Raw genomic sequence first — 21,601 nt, forward strand, 5'->3', positions numbered from 1 at the left:
AGACAGCAGTCGTCCTCACTTCCCCTGGACCACAGGTGCTCCCTAAAGATCGGTCACAGCTGCAGCCCCACACACTTGTCACGAGAGCCTGTGCCATCCTCAGGACAGTGGTGTCCAACCCCCCTTCCCAAGAACCTCCTCTTCTGACTGGCCCCGATCACCTTCTCATCTCCATTTCCCTTTTTCCTCCCTCACATTCTATCTTAATTTTGCATTAAATGTTCTTCATCTTAATTAATCAACTACAGTTTTGCTAGCCCACTCAAACCTTTTTGGGCAAGGTGGTGGGAAGGCATGAATGAATGAATGAGTCAAGCAAAGGAAAGGCCCCTAATTTAAAGCCAGAACAGTGAGGCCCCTGAACTAAAGGGATGGACAGGCCACCCCAGCTGGAGGGGTCAGAAGTGGGCCTGTGTGAGGCTCCCTTCAGTCCAGTGCTCTCTGCACACACACCCTGACTCCCCCTCCCACCCTGGAGCGAGAGCAAGCCTTTTAAATCACATCTCCCTCCTCCACCGTGTTTGCAACACCTCCCAATTTAGTTTTCTCTCTGAATTTCATTAGTGTCCCATTTGCCTCGTCTTCCTGATCTCTGAGGCAGGCGTTAAGCAGGGGGAGACTCAGTTGGCAACAAGGGCTCCTGCCTCCTGACTGCGGGTGAGGGAAGGACGAGGAGGACAGGCCCCGGGGACGGCGTTTCTGGTCAACTCAGCTCAGCCCAATGAACTGTTACTGGACGCTACCTGTGCGCCAGGCTCCGGGGGCTCCCAGATGAGGATCTGAGCTTGCCCTGGAAACCCTGGGCTCAGGGGGATGGAGGAACAGAGCCTGAGTGATGTGCTGCAGGGGAGTGGCCCCATTGGGCTGGCAGAGTGAGTGAGAATGAGGGGGTGAGGGCAGGGAGGAAGGCAGTGGGGACCTTCCCGGAAGAGGGGACAACACATATAAAGGCAGGGTGCTGAGAACAGAAGAGTGTAACGAGCCATGCTATGGAATCTTTCGTTCAGTTGTTTACTCATTTAGTCATCCAGTGCATATTTCCTGAGTGCCTGCTACATTCCAGACAGTGTTCAAACAACACAGAGTGACCCCCTGCCTTCATGGAGCTTACATTCCAATGGGGGAAGAACAGAAAACAGAGTAATGCACAATGTGCCAGGTGGAGATAAATGCTACCTAGGAACATTCAAAGGGAAGACGGGCACAGGAAGACCTGGAGGGTGAGGACTGCCTTCCCTTCTCACCTTCTCTATGTCCACCTTGCTCACACCACGGGACCCCAGGTGCATCTTGAACAGCACACACAGTGCTTTGCTGATTCAGCCCCATCTATGCTCGCTTGGATGGCAACCTGGAGGTCTGTTCCCTCTGCCTGAAGAGTTCTCCCAAAGGCTGGAAAAGGGATTTGATGCCTTATGCTTTGAGATAGGAATGTGTTTATGGTTCAAGGAAAAGCAAAGGGGCCACTGGTGTGAGCGAGGGATAGACAAAGATGGGGTAGGAGGGGACAGGGGCTAGCTCAGGTGAGTCCTGGAGGGTCAAGGTGAGGTCTGTGACTTTTCCTCTGCATGAGCTGGGGAGCCACAAGTGAATTGTGAGCAGAGGAGTGATCTGATCTCACCGAACCCATCAGAGCAGATCTGTTCCCTCCCCTGGGAGGGAATGGTGGCAGCAGAGTCTCCCAAGGAGGCGACTACAGGAATCCAGGTCCAAGAGGGTGGCTCAGACCAGGGATGCGACAGAGGAGCTGGTCCCAGGTGCTGAGGAGGGGAGAAAAAGGCAAATGCAGCACTCAGTGTAAGTGGAGGGACAGGGGAAATGAGACAGGACAGAACAGGAGGAACATTCTAGACAGAAGAATCCCCAGAAGAATCCCCCAGTGCCAAGGCTGAAATTCACCCCTATCTGGCCGGGGTCAGATCCTGCTACTGAGGTTCCTGCAATTTCTCCTCTGTCTCAATGCATGTGGGTTCAGCGAGCCTTGCTCTGGGCCCAGGTCTCTGGGCAGCATCAACATGGGAATGAGAGATCCCATCTCTGGCCTCCAAGGAGCCTCTCTGTCAGAGCCCAGAGCTGCATTCACATGTGACACTGCAGGATGTTCGGGGAACCAGTGAGAGAGAGGCCCGGGATGGGGGGATTTACGGGAGGAAGAGGAGCCCACCTTTCTTGGGTTTAGATGCAGTGAGGGATGAGATTTAATTTTTAACTTTAACATTATGTCCTCCTTACAAGTGAGCCTGGATGGGGAGGAAGAGTTCACCTGGAGCCCAGTCATCTCCTCTTGCCAAATGAACCTCAGTTTTCTCACCTTCAGTTCAGATCAGTCATTCAGTCATGTCCGACTCTTTGTGGCCCCATGGACTGCAGCACGCCAGGCCTCCCTGTCCATCACCAACTCCCGGAGTTCACCCAAACTCATGTCCATCGAGTTGGTGATGCCATCCAGCCATCTCATCCTCTGTCAACCCCTTCTCCTCCCGCCTTCAATCTTTTCCAGCATCAGGGTCTTTTCAAATGATGCAGTTCTTTGCATCAGGTGGCCAGAGTATTGGAGTTTCAGCTTTAGCATCAGTCCTTCCAATGAATATTCAGGACTGATTTCCTTGAGGATGGACTGGTTGGATCTCCTTGCTGTCCAAGGGGCTCTCAAGATGGAATTATAAGAACTATTTCTTGGGGTTGCAGCTGTTTGATAAGATGCATCAATCAAGTTCTTGGCACAATGCCTCAATAAATGTCACCCCGTTTTACCAGTCCCTCTCTATAAAAAGCAAAAATCTTAATAGGTATCCTCAGAGAACTATGGCTTCCCAGGTGGTATCAGTGGTAAAGAATCTGCTGGCCAATGCAGGAGACATAAGAGACATGGGTTCCATCCCTGGGTCAGGAAGATCCCCTGGAGAAGAGAATGGCTAACCATTCCAGTATTCTTGCCTGGTAAATCCTACAGACAGAGAAGCATGGCGGGCTACAGTCCATGGGGTCACAAGAGGTGGACACGACTGATTTGACTTAGCATGTACAGAAAACCACTGTGTCTCCACTGGCAAACATTTATCCCAGCTTGGAGTTGTAGATATTCACCAGGCTGAGAGCAGAGGCTACGTCTGTTTTTGTTCCTTGTTATATTCCTAGAGCCTAGTGTGGTGCTGGGTCTACTGTCAATATGTTTTTGCTGAACTGGTAAATAAATGATTGAATCTAAGGTTATGTATGATCTAGGCTCTGGTGCTTTTTAGCTGGGAGACCTCAGATAATTAATGTCTCCGGGTTAAAAAAAATACTGATAATCTCTTTAGAATGTGTCAATGTCACTAGTTCTGAACATGAGTTATTTGGTTGGAACAGCAGATTAAAGGGCTTCCTAGGTGGATAAGGAAATGGCAACCCACTCGGGTATTCTTACCTGGAAAATCCCATGGATGGAGGAGCCTGGTAGGCTATAGTCCATGGGGTCAAAAAGAGTCAGACACGATGGAATGACTTCACTTTAGGTGGCACTAGCGATAAAGAACCGATCTATCAATACAGGAGACATAGGGATGCGGTCTCGATCCCCGAGTCAGGAAGATCCCCTGGAGAAGGAAATGGCAACCCACTCCAGTATTCTTGCTTAGAGAATCCCCATGGACAGAGTAGGCTGGTGGGCTACATGAACCCACGTAGCCCATGCAAAGTCATGAACACAACTGAGGTGCCTTAGAACGCACACACATCAGATTAAAAAACTAAAGAAATGTAACAAAACAAAAAAAATGTCTCTGAGTCTCAGTTTTCTTACCTGTAAAATGGAACTCATAATATCTACTATGATAGAGGCAGTTACCGCCCATCAAATATCTATATTTCCCAGAGCCCTAGAAACCGGGTAAGACCACATGATTAGTTCTGGCCCACAGGCTGTGCCACTTTTGAGCCGAAGCATTTAAGAGCCAGTGCTTAACCTTCCGCCACCTCTTCCCCTGATGTGGAGACCAAGGTGGCCCCTTGTTCCAGGGGCTACACCTAAAACATGGCAGAGCTGTTATCAGCCTGATGCCTGAGTCACTGGCTAGAGCAGAGCCCTCCACCCTTTGGTTAGATAGGCAGCATGAGTAAGAAATAAACCTTCACTCTGTTAAGCCGCTGAGATTCCGGAGTTCATTTATTGCTGCAGCACAACTGAGCCTAGAAAGACTCAGGCTTCTACCCAGCATGACCGTCCACAAGGCAAGAAGTGGTGCTTGGTTCAGTTTGTTTTTGTTGTCCAGTCAGTCGCTCAGTTGTGTCTGACTCTTTGCGACCCCACGGACTGCAGCACGCCAGGTTTCCCTATCCTTCACCACCTCCTGGCGTTTGCTCAAACTCACATCCCTTGAGTCGATATACCATCCAACCATCTCAGGCTCATCCCCTGGGTCCTGACATTTCCCCCTGATTCTGTAGCCTTTCTGATGACCCAGGCTCCATTCATGATTCTCCCTTTCTCTCTGCCATGTTCTTTCTCTAGTTTGAAACATCCCTCTACTCCCTACTCCTCCCCAGGTATGTTCTGGTTTTGCCATTGCACAGCAATATCAGAAAAGCCCCTGGAAAGCCATTCTGGCCAGTTGGACCTGGCCTGTGGACCACCTGTCCTCTGGGCAGCTGCCCACACACTTCCTCCTACCTCATTCTCAACTACGCCTTCAATTCAACTCCAACTCAGCTTGAAATGTAACCACCAAACTCTGGATCCTGCCCCTGGTGCCTTGGGCCCCAGGATGACTGTCAAGGCTGTTACAGCCTCTGTGGATCTGGATATGCACTGTGCTTCCTGGGTGCCAGCTCCCCGCTCACACCCAGCTGGATGCCTGGCCCTTGCCCGCCCTGTCTGCCCACCAAGCTGGCACTGGCTTGGCTTCCAGCAGCCACCAATCCCACCTCTGCATCTGCTCTCCAAGAAGGCCACCTCCACCCTGGCCTGACCTCCGCACTCCCTAGGCAGCTTAGTTGGCAAAAGCCTTCAACCTGTTTTCAGCTTCTAAGACGCCATTTCTCATCAAGACCACAGGTTTGCAGTCGATGACACAGACAATCAGATCGGACAAGGGACTGACCTGGCTCCATGTCAGCACGTTCTGAAGAGTCAGCAGTGTCCGTGGGCTCTGAAGCCCTGTCTCCAGGGCCATCAGATCCTGGAGGATGGGATGGGATCTTTCCTGTTGAGGCAGAGAACAGAGATTCAAGTGAGTGCGGTGGCAAGGTGTCCTTGACCCCGTTTCACAGATCTCTCACCAGCAAATGTGCACCAGTAGGGAGAGGGTACTGGTTCCTGGTCCCCCAGGCATGAAGAAAAGCAAGTGGGGTCTCAAGTACCCTGGGAATCCTGCACAACACCCTGTCTGCAACCTTTCTTTCTTCTCCCATCTCATCTGGCCTTGTGTAACAGCCACTGTTGACACATGCGTCCTCAGGCTTACCAAACCCCTGGAGGGTCAGAACTACAGATCAGCCCTCTTTATGAGTCTGGCAAAGGCAGGTTGGTGTAGAGTAGACACCGCGTGTTCTGTGAAGGACTGACTGTGCTGTGATGGAAGCAGGGAGCATGAAGGGGGCAGAGCATGTGGCCAAGGCACCGGCTTCTGCAGCTGTCCTATCATTGATTCACTGGGCAAATAAATAATAACTACACCACTTGGTGTCCTGCCCGATAGAACAAGGAGGCCCATCCTCCCTGCGCTATATCATCTGGGAGTCACATGGGCAAAGCTCTTTACACCCAAGAGTCTGGCTCTGGTCCACTTGCTTATCACTCTGCAACCTCTAGCAAATCACTTCCCCTCCTTGAGCCTTTGTCTGAAAGAGAAAAACTCTGAGCTAGGCTACATGTAAGATTCTTTATGCCCCCAGAATTCTATGACGATGTTGATTCATCTCCACACATCCAGTGCCCAAAGAGCTACCTGTCCATAATAAAGCTTTGTGAAATGAATAAAAGAAAATTCCACCTCACTCCAAGGAAGAGTGACAAGAGAGTCAAAGGTTTTAAGCCATTTGCGGGAGATCACTGCAAGAGGAGGAGCTGGGATTTGAACACAGCTCCTCATAGACTCGAGGACTTCAAGTACACTTGAGGCCTCTGTACTTTCCCTGCACCAACTACTGTACTCACCCACTGAAGACACGACAAAGTGCCTTTTTATATGAAAGACACACTAAGCTAAAGGACAATGCACGAAGGATACATTCAGGCATCTGAAGTACAAAGTCATTGTTGGAGAAATTCCCTGAATACATATTTGCCAAATATACCTAGGAGCCTAGCTAAGAAGATGTTATTGCCTATTAGAAGGTGAGGAATTACTGGTAATCTTCATTAAGACAAAACTCCCCTAAGTGTGAAATTTTGCTAGCTTCATCTGCATTTCCTGTTTCTTTATTGTAAATTCTCATTATTCTAAACAGAGTGACTGGATTAGGTGGGAACATTCGCCAGGCTCTGCCCAAGTGTGGAGTACCCTTCCCTCAGGGCTCAGGCTCCCAACACCGCCAGGTAGAATCAGCAAGACTAAGTTTGGAGGTAAACTAGAAAAGTCTTTATAAATCGTATTATATTCACTAAAACAAAACATAGGCAGTAATCACAGGAAATGTCTATCATTTTATGAATCTCAAGTGAGCGGTAATGGTTACTGTGCCCTTAATTTCTATTTACTATGCCTTGTTCATTACAAGGTTACCCTCCAAACTTTCAGAGGGGAGCAGGAAATTGTTTTGCTGTAATGACGGACGTGGTTAGAGGCCGTTCCTCTTGTGTGTGGCCCTCTTCTCCCGTGCTCAGCGCCTTGTGGATTTCAGGACTCAGCGCTGTTGGCTTGGCCTGCAAGGGCCACCCTGCGGCCCTGATCGTATCCAGTGACTTGGATGAAGCACTTAGTGTCTTTCTCAAACCCCTCTCCTTTGTCCAGGTCACACAGTTTCACTCTGCCTCCAGAGATCTGGGCCAGAGCCAAGATCTGCCTCCAGATCTTGGGACCTTTATCTGGTCCCTCCATCTTGAAGAAGCTGCAGAACTATAGCTTTACTTCTATTCCACCTTCACCTTTGCCAAGCTTCCTGGGAAAACCTTTAGTCCTTTTCTTCATTTTACATTTTCAGTTTGTATCCCCAAATTCCCTTTTTCAAAGTAAAGTCATCACTTGGTACATGCAGGATGATTGATTCCAGGATCCCTCATGGGTACCAAATTCCATGGATGCTCAAGTGCCTTACATAAAATGGTATAGCATTTGCATGTAACCTACACATACCCTCCCATCTACATGAAATCATCTCTAGATCACTTACGATATCTAACAGAAGGTAAATGATATGTTCAGTTCAGTTCAGTCACTCAGTCGTGTCTGACTCAATGTAAATGCTATATAAAGAGTTGCTGGTGGGGCAAAGTAAAGTTTGGTTTTGGGAACTTTCTAGAGATTTTTTTTTCCCCTAGAATATTTTCAATCTGTGGTTGGTTGAATCCACAGATGTGGAACCTGTGGGTATAAAGGGCTGGCTATACCTCCAATAAGCAGCATATGATGGTTAATGAAACCAAAATACCCAAGGATTGACCAAAGGCTTTAGGGCTTCCCTGGTGGCTCAGACAGTAAAGAATCTGTCTGTAATGCAGGAGACCTGGGTTCAATCCCTGGGGTGGGAAGTTCCCCTGGAGAAGGAAATGGCAACCCACTCCAGTATTCTTGCCTGGAGAATCCCATGATCAGAGGAGCCTGGTGGGCTACAGTCCATGGCATCGCAAGGAGTCGGACACGACCGAGCGACTAACACTTTCCCTTCCATGTACAAGCAGTTTATGAAGGGCAATGCAGTTAGGACTGGATGAGGGTGTTCATTCCTTCACTTGCTCACTCGCTCACTCACTCACTCCTGTTCCGAGTGTTAGGTGTGATACAGGACACACTGAGGACTCAGAAGCAAACCGTGCCCTCAGGGACTCACAGGGTGGTAAGGCTGCAAGTAAGGGGAATGCTGGGCAGTTTGGGAGGTGGAAACAGAAAAACAGTCAGAGGATGGAGGGACAGAGAGGCCATGTCGGCAAACCAGGGAGCACTGACTGGACAGCATGCCATCCATGTCCAGCTGGGCACCGGGATGGTGTTGGGGGGGTTGGCATGGGGACAGAGCAGGGTGCTCATGTGAGGGAGTGAAGACATGGGAGGGGAAAGTGTGGATGAAGAATGAGGACTGCATGGAGGGAAGCCGAAGACACCCGACAGATGACACGGGCCCCCAGAAGCAGGGCCCTGAACGTCAAAACAGAGAAGGTGGCCATCATTCACTGAGTAATAGAGCCACCGAGGGCTTTTGAGCAGAGATGTGACATAATTAGAGATGTGTTGCAGGAAGATGGATTTGGCAAGCTTGCACAGTACGGATCGGAAGGGGAGGAAGCTAATTGTGTGCCAGGCACTGGGCAGTGTTCGGGGCTGGTACATATTTGAGCTCAGTTAACCTTCTAAACAGCCATAGGAAACAAGCCTATTCCTTCCAGACTTGCAGATGAGAAAATGAGGCTTCAGGGAATTCCAGCAGCTTGCCCCTAATCCCCCAGCTAGGAAGCGTAGCAGATGAGATCTGGATCCGGTTCTTTCCTTTCCCAGGTGAGCCTTAAAGCGTGCTGTGATCCGTGTGGACTCTTGTACACTGGACAGCCCAGTACACCTTCTGCTCCCAGCATGCCTCCTGCCTGCCCTAGGAAGCGGGTGGGGGGAAGCAGGATGGTTTCCTGGGCTGCCTTTTGAGAGGCTGAGATGGAATGAAGTGCCAAGTGCCTTTGCTCCTGTTAGCTTTCCCCTGTGAGTGCGTACGTGCTAAGTCGATTCAGTTGTGTCCAACTCTTTGTGATCCCGTGGATGGTAGCCCCCCAGGCTCCTCTGTCTGTGGGATTCTCCAGGCAAGAATACTGGAGTGGGTTGCCATTTCCTTCTCCAGGGGAATCTTCCTGACCCAGGGAATGAACCCATGTCTCTTACATCTCCTGCAATGGCAGGCAGGTTCTTTACCTCTAGTGCCACCAGCTTTCCCCCAGGTGACCCCAATCTAGAAGATAATACCTTGAGTTGCCTCCCAAACAACATGGACTACAGTCTCTTGCAGAGAATTCCAAAGGTAGCAGGGAACCACCTTATTCTCTTGTAGGGAATGCTAACTTCTGTCAGCTAAGTTTAATAGGAGCAGCAGACCAGGAGCCCAGGGAAACACACTTGAATACCCAGGCCTCCTCTGCTGGGCCATGGAGAAAGTCAGTGAGGAACCCAGAGTCTCTGGGCTGACGTCACTGGGAGGACTGCTCGGAGGACTCAGTGCACTCCATCTGGATCGGCACACCTGCAGCCTGGAGAGAACGGTCATGAATCACTCCCATCAAGATGCCTGCTGCAAAAACTTGTTTTTTTCCCCAAGGAAAAAAAGAGTTCCTCATTCTAAATATGGGACATGGTGATGGCCAGGGTGTAGGTTTTCTTCAGGGAAGCCTGGCATAGTGGCAAGAGAAGGGACTTAGGAAGCAAATAGGTTGGGTCTTAATCACATCTTCCAACCGCCCCCAGGTTACTGGCTATACCTATGGGGCCCTGGGCAAACCACTTAGCTCCTTGTGCGTGCATGCTAAGTCGCTTCAGTAGTGTCTGACTTTTTGTGGCCCTATGGACTGTAGCCCACAGGGCTCTTATGTCCACGGGATTCTCCTGGCAAAAACACTGGAATAGGTCGCCGTGCCCTTCTCCAGGGGATCTTCTCGATCCAGAGATCGAATCTTAAGTTTCCTCATTAGTAAATGGGAATGATAATAATGACTTAGAGAAACTAAATGCCAGGCCCTGGGCACATTCATGAGAATATGTAATAATTTCTTCTTGTCTTTTTATTTTCAACATTTTGGCTATGCCCTCCCAGTGAGGTTGTTCTCACAAATTTACCAACTGAAGTCATTGATTTTGGGAGAAAAAAAAATGCTGAAACTATAGCAGGTTGTTAATACCCTTGACCCAGTGCTTATTGGGCTTCCCTGGTGGCTCAGATGGTTAAAAAAAAAAAAAAAAAAAAAAAAATCTGCAATGCAGGAGACCCAGGTTTGATCCCTGGGTTGGGAAGATCCCCTGGAGAAAGGAATGGCTACCTACTCCCGTATTCTTGCCTGGAGAATTCCATGGACAGAGGGGCCTGGTGGGTTACAGTCCATAGGGTTGAAAAGAGTCAGACACAACTGAGCAACTAACACTTCCAGCGCTTCTTACCAGCATCTTGGAATTGTCAGCATGTCTTTCTCCTCCACCATACTGAGACCTTCTTGAAGAGGGTGACCGCTGTGGCTTCAATTCTGGGCACACAGATGTCCCTTTCTACCTCAGTTCCCTTCAACTGACATCCAAACAGACCACAGAGTCTATGGTTCTTCTGGGGTTTTATTTTCCCAGCCTGGTTTGAATAGCGACTTCTAAGCAACACCTTCAAGAACAAATCCAGTCCTCTGAAAACCATCTTATTAGCATGGAATCATTTAGCATGGGACGCTTCACTTTGTTACTCTGCTAAGAGCTTTGGTTTCTAATCCAAGACAATTATACGTGCCAACATATTCAATAACATCTTAATAATACCAAACCTCCCAGGTCTCCGGAAGGAATCAGATCAGTATGAGAGAGCTGGGGTCTAATAGGATACAAGAATGGCATGTGGCAGAGGAGGAGATGAAGCATTAAAACTGGGTTCAAACCCTGGCTTGTGCATCTGGGACAGCCTTGCGTGGTATCCCTAGGACAGGGATACACACTCAGCAAAGGATCATTCCTTTCTCTTCCTCTGGCTCGAGAAAAGCAAACCCATGAAACTTGTTTCAAGTGAACAGGGAGAGAAGAAAAGATTCACCACATTCCTGAGTCCACTTACAATATGGATTTTTTTTTTTTTCTTAAGCTTTTCTCCCTGAGGACTGGAGGAAGTGGGTTATTTCATTTTAATTATGGCAGCTGCAGCTGCTGCTTGTGAACCCAAAGACCAATTTTCAGATCAAAAAGAAAAACATATACATATCCCCACAGACAAACTCACCCAGAGCATCAACTACATACATGAAGGACAGCTCCTTCAGAGAGCACATAGGCGGGGGTGTGCGTGGAGAAATTTGGGCCGTCGTGCTCAGAGACACTCAGATCCAGGCGGAGATCCCTGGAGGCGCTTCCCCGCAGCTTCCCTCCCACCCGGCTTCCTCTCTGCCCCGAGCATCCACACCCAGCCCATGAGCCACAGGGCAGCGTAAAAGAATCTTTCATGTCCAGCAGCTGTGCACTTTTAATGTACACGGGGGAAATAAAGGCAGAAAATGGTTTTCTGTAACCTTCCTGTGGATTTTTCACTAGGCATCCTCATTCAGGAAGGCCTGAGTTTGTTTTGTTTTTTTTTTAAACAGGTCCTCCATGTGTCCAGAGAGCCAGCCCCAGACTTGTGGCATTGAGGATCTCTCATGCAGGGATGATGGGTGGAGCTCGTTTGCCATTTTCTGGCTCACGGGCTGTATCCAGGTTTCCACTCAGCGTTCTCTTGTGTGGTTCGTCTCCCGTGTGCTCCCCAGCGGCTCTCAAGGTTAGCCATGGCAGGCAGTGGCGCACGAATCCTCCCCAGGTGAGCAGCCCAAATTCGCAACACATGCAGGTGTATCTTTCAGAGGATTGAGGAGGAGCCATGCTAACGCAGGGACATTTGTCAGGGAGGAGACTGTGTACAGCAGGTAGGGCATCAGTGTTCACCTGCTGGTGAGTAAGACGAGAGAGACTGGGCTCTCACCAGAGAAAGACCACGTGCTGCCGGGGATACACGAGAACTCTGCCTGGAAGACTTGGCATAGAAGGAAGCATCGTGTAGGGGTGGGGTGGAGGAGTTAACTGTTCTCAGGTGCCACGAAGCAACCTGAGGACCTTAGTGGAGTCAGTCTAAAGTTTTCTGTTTTCTGAACGTTTTCTTGGGTTGGGCCAAAGAGTGCTTTTTAGCCCGACCCAATATTTCACCATGGAGAAGGATATGGCAACCCACTCCAGTGTTCTTGCCTGGAGAATCCCAGGGACGGGGGAGCCTGGTGGGCTGCCGTCTATGGGATCGCACAGAGTCGGACACGACTGAAGCGACTTAGCAATACTTCACCAATGCTCACCTTTAAGCCCTTCCAGCACAGCATCAAAAATTCTGCAATTTGAATGTGCGTGACAAATGCTCAGTCTTGTTCTCAACCACCTGAGTGCTCCCAGACCCCAGGCCTCTGGTCAGCTTTGTCATCAGCTTGTAAAGCCTCTGCTTCCTTCAGGAACCAGTTCTGAGGCATTTCCACAAAGCCACTGCAAGAGACGTGGGTTCAGTCTCTGGGTTGGGAAGATCGCCTGGAGAAGGGAATGGCAACCCACTTCAGTATTCTTCCCTGGAGAATTCCATGGACAGAAGAGCCTGGCAGGCTGCAGTCCATGGGGTTGCAGAGAGTCAGACACGACTGAGCACACACACACACTCCTGTTGTTTGTGTCACAACTGCACTCCCACGCCAAAGAGCATCAGACCTGGTGTTTCTACCATAAAACCCTGCCCTGACCTCTGTGCAGCTCCAGCGCTCTCCAATCCCCTCCTTCACATGACTGGAAGGCCACTTGCTCTTCCTAAGATGCAAGTCTGACCCTGCTGTTCCTGGACTGAAATGCTTCCTGGCACCTCACTGTCTTGGGGACAAAATCCAAAGCTCTCCCTAGAAGACACACTTCTCTTCATGCCCAGCCTGGCCATCTCCTGCCTGGTCCCTGGCACTCTCCCCTCAGACCTGCCATGCTGCAGCCAAGTGAAGTGAAGTGAAAGTCGCTCAGTCGTGTCCAATTCTTTGGGCCGCCATGGACTATACAGTCCATGGAATTCTCCAGGCCAGAATACTGGAGTGGGTAGCTATTTCCTTCTCCAGGGGATCTTCCTAACCTAGGGATCGAACCCAGGTTTCCCTGCATAAAGGTCGGATTCTTTACCAGCTGAGCCACAAGGGAAGCCCAAGAACACTGGAGTGGGTAGCCTATTCCTTCTCCAGGGGCTCTTCCGACCCAGGGATGCAACCGGGGTCTCCTGCATTTCAGGCGGATTCTTTACCAACTGAGTTATGAGGGAAGCCCAAACCCAAGTGTTTTCAACCCTCGCTGTCTTCCGGTTGCCGCTCCCTGGCGGGGAAGGCCCCGGAGTGCTCCTTCACGAGCTGACGGTGCAGCACCCTGTCTTATTCTGGGGAAGTGTCTCCCTGCTGCTGGGAACCGCTTTTCCCGCTGCTCCCATCGTGTGGGTTGTGAGCGCAGACGCTGCTGTTCCGCAGCCATTTCTGGTGCGCTGCCTTCCAGGCACGGTGGGTGGCGCACCGCAAGAGGTTCGTTCACTAATTGAGGCCGGTGGCTGTGACCACAGGTGCCCCACTTGCAGGTAGAAGATTTAACTGCCAGCGCAGGACTCTCGAGAGCTCTTTCATTCTGGCGCGGAGATCACGGAGATCGGCACAGTTGGGGTGACTTGTCAGCCTGGGTCCCGAGGGGACCTCAGAGCTAATACCCCTCCCTCCCCACCCCACTCCTCCTTCAGCCCTTTGTGAACGCCAGAGAGTGAACCCTTTGCTATAAACCATTATGATTTGGCGATGATGTGTACCCGGCATTAACTAGATGATCTGACAGATTCATGGGTTCTGTAAAAAGTGTCATATTCTTTTTTTTTTTAAATTTACGTATGGTTGATTTACAATATTGTGAGAGTTTCAGGTGTACAGCAAAGCGATTCAGTTATATAAATTCTTTTCCGTTATAGTTTATTACAAGATATTTAATATGGTTCCCTGCCCTATACAGTAAATCCCTGTTGTTTATCAATTTTATATAAGGTAGTGTACATCTGTTAATTCCAAACTCCCAATTTATTCCTCCCCCCACCACTTCCTCTTTGGGAACCATCAGTTGGTTTTGTATGCCTGTGCCTCTGTTTCTATCTTGTAAATAAGTTCATTTGTATTGTATTTTTTTTAAGAGGAATTGCCACATTCTTAAAGGGCCCTGACTCCCTGGCCATCATTGGTTCAGGGTTCAGTTCAGTTTAGTTCAGTTGCTCAGTTGTGTCCGACTCTTTGCGACCCCATGAATCGCAGCAGGCCAGGCCTCCCTGTCCATCACCAACTCCCGGAGTTTACTCAGACTCACGTCCATCGAGTCGGTGATGCCATCCAGCCATCTCATCCTCTGTCATCCCCTTCTCCTCCTGCCCCCAATCCCTCCCAGCATCAGAGTCTTTTCCAATGAGTCAACTCTTCGCCAAAATACTGGAGTTTCAGCTTTAGCATCAGTCCCTCCAAAGAAATCCCAGGGCTGATCTCCTTCAGAATGGACTGGTTGGATCTCCTTGCAGTCCAAGGGACTCTCAGGAGTCTTCTCCAATACCACAGTTCAAAAACATCAATTCTTCGGCATTCAGCCTTCTTCACAGTCCAACTCTCACATCCATACACGACCACAGGAAAAACCATAGCCTTGACTAGACGGACCTTTGTTGGCAAAGTAATGTCTCTGCTTTTCAATATGCTATCTAGGTTGGTCCTAACTTTCCTTCCAAGGAGTAAGCGTCTTTTAATTTCATGGCTGCAATCACCATCTGCAGTGATTTTGGAGCCCCAAAAAATAAAGTCTGACACTGTTTCCACTGTTTCCCCATCTATTTCCCATGAAGTGATGGGACCAGATGCCAGGTTCAGGGTTAGGAGCCTTAATAAAGCCAAATTAACCACAGTTCTGGGGGGGTGGGATCGGGGAGATCAGAATCTGATCAAAGCTGAGTCAGCTGGAATTCTTCCCTGGGATTTCTGAAAACAGGAAGTGAAAAGGAATGTGGTCTCTAGCTATGATGATTGTAAGAGGTAGAAACTCACTAGCTATCAATGAAGACCCAGTGCAGCCACAATAAAAATTAGTAAATTTTAACATGCACTAGCCATTGGTGGCTGTGTGAGTGTTTGGGCTGAACTGTGTCCTCCTCCACAAGAGGTTATGTTGGTGTCCCAATCCCTCGTGCCTGAAAATGGAAACTTCCTTGGAGATAGTCTCTTGGCAGAGGTAATCAAGTTAAAATGAGGTCACTGGGGTAGGCTCTCATCCGATGTGGCTTGTGTCCTAAAAAAGGAGAGGGCGGTGGACACAGACAAGATGGGAGTTATGCTGCCACAAGCCAAAGAACTACCAGCGGCAGTGACATAGGCCTGGGGAGAGCCTTCCCTTCAGAGAGGACACGGTCCTTCTGACCCCTTGATTTGGGACTTTTAGCCTCCAGAACTGTGAGGCATGGCATTTCTGTTGTTTTAGCCTCTCAGTTGGTGTGCTTTGTTATGAGAACCCTGCAAACTAACATGGAAAAAATAGAGGGAGCTATTGCAGGGAGAGAGAGAAGCTCACAAGTAAGAGAAAAGACCAGAGGAGCAAAAAGAAACAGAACAAATCTTAACAGAATTAAAACTGTGGACCAGATTCTACTGCATCTCCCTGTGTCTCCGGCTGCAAGTTCAACTCCTTGGATTTGATGAGGTAGTAGTAAAAGTCCCTCTGTTTTGAGTGAGTTCTGAGGTTTCTGTCACTTTGAATCAAGAGTCCTAACCAGCACTGTTATTCATATTTAATAGTTATCATTAATGCTAGGAAAAGGAAAACAATTCAGACAGCTCCAAGTGGTGCCAAATCAGTGATGGATGGACAAGCAAGCCACGGCTTCCAAACACTGTCCAAACATGTCCCAGTAGGAGACAAGTTCCCCTCCTGTCTGGGTACAACTGCTTTCATACGTTCACACAGTTTAATCCTCTTGGTGTTTTTTGTAATCCAGTAATGGCCAGACTAAAATCTGAAACGGATTTTCTTCTGCACAGTTATCCCTTTCTTCCCAATCCAAACACAACTGCGTGCCTGGCCCCTTGAAATGCTCCAAAACAAAACAAGTCCAGCCCGAGTCCCTCATCTTGTTTCATGTTATTTTCTTGGCTACACAAACTTAGGTCCCTTTGTTTCTTCTGCTCTGCCTTTGGACGCTTCCTGTCCACATTCCCCTCTGCGTGTGCTCCTACGTCAGCAGCAAGGGCTCCAAGCTAGCAGAGGAGAGAGACAGTCAGAGGGAAGGCAGCCTGGAAAGGATTCACCACACAGACAAGAGCTGAGGTCCCCCGAAGCAACTCACCCGCCCTCTGGAGTCACCAGGGCACACAGGCCCTCCAGGGCAGAACGTGGCTGCATAGCGGGGGTCTGGCCCATGAGTTTGGTCTTGTGGAATAGAAGATAATTGCTCAAGCTGTCCTTGAGCCTCCAGGCTCCATTGTAAGAATAAGCAGAACCAGTCTACCTTCATGGTCCCACAGAAAAAGAGAGACACTGCTCTCCTGTAAAGGACTGGGGACAGCAATTATCCACATGAGCAAGATTTGATGACTACAGATATTATGGAGCTCAGCGCTCCCACCCCAAAGTAATGGAGGATTCTGGGTTTTTTTTCTCTTCCTTCATCTGTTCAATCCAGGAGAGCATACAAAAATATGATGCCTGTATCAAGTTGCCAGATGTCTTCATGAGAGAAATTAGCAAAAAGCAGCTATTTGGAAGGGATGAGGGCCAACTCAGCCTTGAACAAAGAGGGTGGGGAGGGTGGAGGCTGTGCATTTGCTCTCAGGCCCCTTCCCCAGACTTGCTACTCTGCTCCATCTCGTAGAGAACCACAATGCTCAGAATCCTTTGCTCTCTGGCTTCTGGGCAGGTGAATGGAGGACCACAGCCAGAAGACTGGAGGTGAGAAGTAAAGAAGCGAAGGTATCTCTCCCTCTCTTGCTTGTCTTAGACAGCATCCTTGGCAGTGGCCACATACCGTCAGTTGCTTCAGGTCCTGACAGGTACTCTATACAATGATTCTATCTCCTGCTGGATTGTCTCAGCTTTTGGATTCGAGAAACATCACCTTCTCTAATTGCCCCTCCAGGTCTAGGAGCGATAGTGGTTGCTTCTTCTTGTTGATCTCTGGACTGACTCAATTTGTACCGTTTATCTTCTCAGTTGCTTCATTAACTGTGCAGCCAACTCCCTGTATTAAATTCCCTCTGCTGAAAGACCTATGTTGGTTTCCATTTCCCTGCCTATACTCTGATGGATAGAGGTGCTAAGAAAGAATCTGCAGGTGGAAGTGCCCCTCTGCAGCCTTGGGGACAATGAATATATGAAGTCTCTCAGTGCTTCAGCTGGGATAGGGAGCTGCTGCAGAACTGAGCATGTAGTCAAGCCCAGGAGGTTATAAGTGATTGATAAGCGACTTAGCAGCAGCAGCAGCAGCAGCAGCAGCAAGGGACCTGTTATACATCTGGAAGAAGGGTAGTTAGATCTGTTCTTCTTTTCCCCCCATGAATTTAACTAGGTTTAATGTGACTTCCTTTATCAATTGGTAAGCTAATATGAGAAAAGCCAATTACTGATGCAAAGGATGCCAAGGAGCTTAGTTGTGAAGCTTCAAAATCGTTTGGAAGATTAGGGTGTCCAGCATCTCTGTAGGGAAGCTAGGAGTTAAACAAAACTGAGATGGACCAAGAAAGACATCTCTTAGCAGATTCAATGAGATGTTTGAGACTTAAGGTGATATAGCTGGATCTTGTCTTTATTGACATCTACAACTCTTAAGGGTTATCACTGGTCCTTCCAGACTGAGAGGGGAGAAGCCATGCTTTACTGAGAGAGGATGGGGAGAGAATAAAACAGAATATTTTGGGGACTGCTGAGAGAGAGAGCATTCTTTGTTACTAAAGGAGAATTTAGATGTGAGAAAAGTATACATATGAGATGGTTTGATGGCATCGACGACTCAGTGGACATGAGTTTGAGAAAGCTCCGGGAGTTGGTGATGGACAGGGAAGCCTGGCGTGCTGTAGTCCATGGGGTCGCAGAGTCAGACACAACTGAGCGACTGAACTGAACTGACTGTAATATACACACACAGTCAGACACAGGCATGGACAGAGTAGGAGACAACGGAGAAAAGTGTACCAGAAATGGAGGGACAATAGGTTTGCTTTGCAAGCACTCCACGTTGAGCCAGCCCCTGAGGGGCAGGCAAGTTTCCTAGAGGTCACCTTCCCACAGGTGGATCAGGGGGTCTGGTCCCTGAGGCATTTGCTTTCTGCTGTGGCTCAGGCCCTTTGTCACAGGTGGCCTTTTATCGACTGATCCAAGTGTCCCAGACCAACGTCCCACACAGGAACTGAAAGGACCACCAGGTGTGGAACAGCAGGATGTTAATGAACTGCCACATGCCTCACCTCCCTGGAAACCTCTGTTGGTCCTAGAGGGGAGAAAAAGCAGTATTGGGACTTCAGTACAGAGGTGGTTTCAATCTCAGCATCCCCAGCTTCCCCAACCTCCCGTGCCCACCTACACAGACACACGTACTTGTTTCCATGTTGGTGAAGCTAAAAACATTTGTGGGGGGAGAAACTGAACTGGAAAAGAACCAATCCTTCCAGAGATAAGGAAACCCAAGTAAATCTGGGAGTTACAAAGGTTTTCCCACTTTAATTGCATCCACATTATCACATCTGTTTTTTTAAATAAAATATATTTTAGAAGAGTTTTGGGTTACAGAAAAATTGCAAACAGTACAGAGAGTTCCCATATACCCTGCCTCTATTTTCCCTATGACTGACATCTTATATAGTATGTTTTTTGGTCACAGGTAATGAACCAATATTGATACATGATTATTAACTGATGGTTAGTTGCTCAGTTGTGTCTTTGTGACCCCACAGAATGTAGCCTGCCAGCGTCCTTTGTTGATGGAATTCTCCAGGTAAGAATACTGGAGTAGGTAGCCCTTCCCTTCTCCAAGGGATCTTCTGAATCCAGGGAGTGAACCCAGGTCTCCTGCATTGCAGGCAGATTCTTTACCATCTGAGCCACCAGGGAAGCCCCCATTATTAACTGAAGTCTATAGTTTATTCATATTTCCTTAGCATTTCCCTAATGTCTCTTTTGTTTCAGGATCCCACACAGGACACCATATGGGATCCTGAAACAAGTCATCATGTGTTCTTATGCGCTTCTTGGCTATGATGGTTTCTCAGACTTTCCTTGTTTATGATGACCTTGACACTTTGGGGAGTACTGGAAAAGTATTTTCTGGATGCCCCACTAAGGAAATTTGTCTGATAAGACTCAGGTTACGGGCCTTTTGGAAGAAATGTCCCCTTTGTTTTTTAACTCTTTCTTGGTCATAAAGGCCATGCCTCCAGTCTGGCTGGGGCCACTGATCACTCGCTCAGGAAGGCAGCCACGGCAGACATGCCCTGGAGTCACCCCAGCATCTACAGAGTCAGAGTGTACATCACAGAGCCCTCCCAGTCTGGCCACAGCCGACCTCTCCAGCATCAAGTCTTGCATTTCCCTTCTCTTTTTTCTCTAGCCATACCAGACGTGCTTACAATTTCGCAAACGTGTCCATACCTTCACAGCTTCATGCCTATGTATTTGCTGCTCCCTCTGCCAAAAACGCATCCCTCCCCTTGGCTGCCAGGAAACCCTCACTTAGAAGTCAGGACTAAGCACAAAAAAAGCATCCTCTTTGATCCCACTCCAAACAGAATTCAAGGTCTTCTTCTCTGGGCTACTCTGTGTTCCTGTGCATTCCTGATCACCCTGCTCAGACATGTGACATCCCCTTCCCTGTTTCTTTCCATAGTACTCGTCAGCATCGGACATGCTCTATGGTTATTTTTCACTCTTTCTCTCCCCTGCCAGAATATAAGACTCGTGATGCCGGTCTGTTGTGTCTACTGCTATGGGACAGTGCTTGGCACATAGTGGGTGCTCAATTAGTACTTTCTGAATGAATGAAGGATATTGCTAGAGCATTGCAGGCACTTTCTATAGCTGTCTGGGGATGCTGCTGTCTCTTTCGGTTGCTATGAACTTCCAGGGGAATGACCAGATCCTATTTAACAAGGGAAGCCTTGTGTTTTAGCCATGACTTGCAGACCACTTCAGGACAGCCTGCTTATCATTAGCTGCTGTTCCTTCATTCAGAACCTCCTCCACGCTCTCTGGAGTACCATCTCCATGTGGCTAGAAGGGACAGACTGTATTATGGAAGATCTTCTCCAGAAATTTACAATTTAAGAGCTTCTAAGCAGGGATGAGACCCTTCTGTTTCCAGAGCTGTATTGCTGGCCTGGAACACCACCCCTGCTCCATTACTGTACGGTCGGGACCACCCCCAGGAGCTCACTTTGCAAAGCAGAAACCACAGGAGCCCTGACACCTAAGGAGAAGGCTCTAGTCTCTGCCAGTGATTAGCATGGGGATATGGACAACCTCCCTGAGCCCCTGTTCCCTCAGCAGTTCATGGAAATAATACTATTACCGACACCACTTATTGGGCTTCCCAGGTGACTTAGATGGTAAAGAATCTGCCTGCAGTGTGGGAGACCCAGGTTCGATCCCTGGGTTGGAAAGATCCCCTGGAGAAGGGCATGGCAACGCACACCAGTATTCTTGCCTGGAGAATCCCATGGACAGAGGAGCCTGGTGGGCTACAGTCCATGGGGTTTCAAAGAGTTGACCACAAATGAATCGACTGAGCACACACGAATGCACACATGCACACCACTACTGGAGGGCTGTTGTGAGGATCAACGGAGAAACAGGTAGGAAAGCACTTTACAATCTGTCAAACCCAATCTAAAGCACTTTTGCTGACATCACTAACAACTAGCCCCAAGGGTCAAGCTTTTGGAGCCCGTGAGGCTGCAGGAGCCCTTGCCCCACCCCCCAGTCTATAATGCTGGTAGGCAGCAAGTCAGGAGAGGGGAACACTAGGTTAAACAAGTTTTTGGACCTTTTGACTCAGATCAAAATCAAGTGTTTACAGTAAAACATACACATAAGGTAATCGTATGTTTACGGTACAAAAGATTTGTCCTCTGGCTGCTTATCAAGGGGTCTTGGGCTTAGGGCTGAACTTCTGAGTCTTCCTTTGATGTTCCTTTCAACTCACTGGACCCACTTGGGTGGGGAAGCCGTATGTGCTGCCTGGGGAAACCTGCTTCCCCACCTTGGCTGGGGTTTTAACTGCTGACTATATAAGTTAACAAGAATGGAAATTAATTTTACTTTACAATTTTATACAGGGAAAAGGAAAGAAAATAAAGTGAAAAGGACATCAAGCTGAAAAAATATCTGTAGCATAAAGGATAGAAGAGGGCTAATGTCCATTCAAACAAGTTCCCAAACTGATGTGGGAACAAATTTAAGGACACCAATAAATAGATTGGAACAGATGTGAGAGTGTTCTACATGAAGTATGTTAAGCGAATACACGCATGGAAAAAAATATTGTTACTCTAGTAATCAAAGAAATACAAATTAGAACCAAAAATAAAACGCCATTATACCTAAATTAGTAACTTGTTTTCCCCCCCTCATAATTCTTTGAAGCCAGTTATTTAAGTATTTATTTAGTACCTACTATATACCAGCTGGGGCTTCCCAGGTGGCTCAGTGGTAAAGAATCTGCC

At 48.5% G+C, this 21,601-nt stretch overlaps 1 long non-coding RNA gene across 2 annotated transcripts in view; it reads right to left on the reverse strand.

Annotated features, from left to right (window-relative positions):
- Positions 1-21,601, reverse strand: part of LOC129652636 (uncharacterized) — a 343,372-nt gene that overhangs the window by 72,787 nt on the left and 248,984 nt on the right. For both annotated transcript variants that reach the window (XR_008714633.1, XR_008714632.1), the window contains exon 3: positions 5,082-5,183. This is a non-coding gene — a long non-coding RNA (uncharacterized LOC129652636). The remainder of the gene's footprint in view (positions 1-5,081; positions 5,184-21,601) is intronic.

This window comes from Bubalus kerabau, chromosome 5 (assembly GCF_029407905.1).
Source record: "Bubalus kerabau isolate K-KA32 ecotype Philippines breed swamp buffalo chromosome 5, PCC_UOA_SB_1v2, whole genome shotgun sequence".
NCBI lineage: Eukaryota > Metazoa > Chordata > Mammalia > Artiodactyla > Bovidae > Bubalus > Bubalus kerabau.